The sequence below is a fragment of the Herpailurus yagouaroundi genome, unplaced genomic scaffold (genome assembly GCF_014898765.1).
Source record: "Herpailurus yagouaroundi ecotype Mexico unplaced genomic scaffold, PumYag 188, whole genome shotgun sequence".
Taxonomy (NCBI): Eukaryota; Metazoa; Chordata; class Mammalia; order Carnivora; family Felidae; genus Herpailurus; species Herpailurus yagouaroundi.
Genome location: NW_024412419.1, coordinates 6,311,256 through 6,314,355, shown reverse-complemented (window position 1 = coordinate 6,314,355; position 3,100 = coordinate 6,311,256).

Genomic DNA, 3,100 nt, shown 5'->3' with positions numbered 1-3,100 from the left:
CTTTCTTTCTTTCTTTCTTTCTTTCTTTCTTTCTTTCTTTCTTTCTTCTTCCTTTCTTTCATGTTTATTTATTTATACTTTTTTTTTAAACATTTATTCACTTTTTAAGAGACAGAGAAAGACAATATGAGTGGGGCAGGGGCAGAGAGAGAGGGGAACACAGAATTCAAAGCAGGCTCCAGGCTCTGAACTGTCAGCACAGAGCCTGACACAGGGTTCGAACTCACGAACTGTGAGATCATGACCTGAGCCAAAGTCGGACGCCCAACTGACTGAGCCACCCAGGCGCCCCTTTTGTTTATTTATTTATTCTGAGTGAGAAGGCGAAAGAGAGAGAGAGGTAGGAGCAAAGAGAGAGAGGGAGGAGGAAAGAGAGAGGGAGAGATAATCCTAAGCAGCCTCCAGCACAGAGCCCGACGCGGGGCTTAATCCCACAAACCGTGAGATCACGACCAGAGCTGAAATCAAGAATCAGATGCTTAACCGACTGAGCCACCCAGGGGCCCCAATGATGCCTTCATTTAAAAAAATATAAAATTAGCACTGATTCCAGGTTTTGTCTATATAATATCGCCACCCTCACTGGGATACATGTTCTGGAGAAAGAAGGAGGGAACCAGTGGGGGGAAGCAGCAGGTGGGCCCAAAGTTATACCTGCAAGAATGTCTTGTGGGTCTTGACAGAAAAAGGTTGAGAAATCTGTGTCAGGAAGTGGCCGGGTTCCACCTTCCTTATTTCGTGGTAACCCCAGGGTGGGGGTTGGGGGGTGGCATTATCTGGTGATGATAAGAAAATGAGGCTCAGGCAGATACAGGACTAGTGTTGTGGGTACAACTTTGTGCTCCAGAAAGATATGCTCAAGTTGTAACCCCTGGGACCTATGAATGTGACTTCTCTTGGGCCTAGGGTTTTTGCAAATATAATCAGCTTAAGATGAGGTCATGTGGGTGGGCCTAACGCAGTGATGGGTGTCTTCATTTTTTTTATTAAAAAAAATTTTTTTTTGACATTTATTTATTTTTGAGACAGCGAGAGACAGAGCATGAACGGGGGAGGGTCAGAGAGAGGGAGACACGGAATCCTAAACAGACTCCGGGCTCTGAGCTGTCAGCACAGAGCCCGACGCGGGGCTCAAACTCATGGGCCGCGAGATCATGACCTGAGCCGAAGTCGGCCGCTTAACCGACTGAGCCACCCAGGCGCCCTCAATGGGTGTCTTTATAAGCAGAGGGGAAATTGGACAACGCGCCCACAGAGAAGACAGAGAGAATCCCGGATGATGACCAGGCAGAGGCTGGAGGGATGCGCCTACAAGCCAAAGACTGTTTGCAACCAGAGAAGTCAAGAGGCAAGAAAGGAAGACTGCAGTAGATCCTTCCGAGGGAGCATGGCCCTGCTGATACCTTGAGTTTGGACTTCTAGCCCCCAGAACGTGAGAAAATAAATACATCCCTGTTCTTTTTTTAACATTTATTTTGAGAGAGAGAGAGGGAGAGAGAGGAGAATCCCTGCTGCAAGGTCTCAAAAACCGGAGGAGGAGCAGAAGTTTGGTTCACACATCCTGGGGAGCTTTGAGAGCATGAGTGCGGGCAAGAGGGTAAGAACCTGCTGAGTGTTTAGAATATTTGCGCTTCATCGAGGGATCGGTGAGGGTAAAGGAACGGCCTTGCCCGGTTATATCAGCTGTACTCCCAGAAGAAGGGAGAAACTCGGGAGTTCCCTTGCGATTTAGGGGTCCTTAAAGAGTGCAGGAGGGGGGGGTGGAGGGAAGGACTAGATTGGTGTCAGGGGCTGTGGCTGCAGGCTGTTGTCCAGGTGAGGGCTCGGTGCCCGAGGAGGAGAACCACCGAGTCTGGGTGAGAGGCAGGGACCAGAGAAGGCAGGAGCGGGCCCCGGGGCAGGATCAGCCCACAGGAGGCCCAGGGAAGTCAAGCTGGCTCGGGAGCTGTTGACATACAGAGCATACGTGATTTCTGATGATAAATCACCCTGGAAAGGCATTAAATATCGTGTTCGTGAGTGACTCAGAACCCAAGTATGTTGCTCCTCTTGTAATGTGGGCGGCCAAGTTATGTCGAACGAGATGAAGGGGTTAGTATCTCATGAATGTGCGTGGGAGGCTGACTGCATTGGAGAAAGAGTTAATAATTAAACCGTTTGCGCCACCACAATGGGCCGGGGCTGGCCAGGGTCCCCGGGCTGACCCCACTCCTCACCCGCCCCGTTGGTATGTGGCCCACATGGGAAGACCACAGGAAGCTCGGACCTCGGGCCCTGAACAACAAGGCATTTTGCTTCTGGAAACTGCCAGGACAGGAAATTAGTGAGGCCGATTAGGAAAACCAATTTGGCTTGACTTGAATTGGGTGAGGAGGAGGAGGAGGAGGAGGAGAGAGGCGAGGGGAAGGGGGTGTGCAGGGAGACCCTGGACTCCCCTGTGAGGCGTGAGTTATTCACCTCCCTCCTCCGGTGGGGAAGCCAAGGCTCAGAGAGGTTAAGCAGTTGGCAGAGGCTTTGCGGCCGGCCAGGAGAGAGGATGCGGGCCTGTAGGCCCTCAATGCCTCCAGCCTGAGCCCACGGTCACCCCCTGCCCCTGCCCTGCTGGACTGCCTCTCCCAGACCCCAGGCTTGCAGGCCCTGACAAGAAATAGGGGGCCCAGATCCCGCCTCCGGCTCCGGCTCTCTCGGGTGGTTATCAGGGAAGAAGCGGGAAGAGGGTTGTCAGCCCCATACCCCCATTACCTGCCCTGGGGCCCTGGACCGCCTGTGGCTTCTGGAAAGGGGTTGCTGGTGCCTTCCTCTGGCAGGTGGGGCAGACTAGATGCTGTCCCCTCCTCGCATCGCATGGTTCGTGATTTCGGGAGTCTTGAAGTGAGAAAGAAGGGGTCTGTGAGGAGCTGGGCCGCGGGGCCCAGAAGAAGAGGTGAGGAGCTGGGCTGCGGGGCAGGAGGCCACTCCTGCGGTCTCTGAGCATCAGGGCCCCCAGGGCCCCGAGACCTCGCCTTGCTTTCGGCTACAGCACCTCTGGCCCCACTCCTTTCCCACGCACCTTGCAGGGGGCAGCTCTCTTCTCACCCCACGAGGTCCTATCCCTGCCACA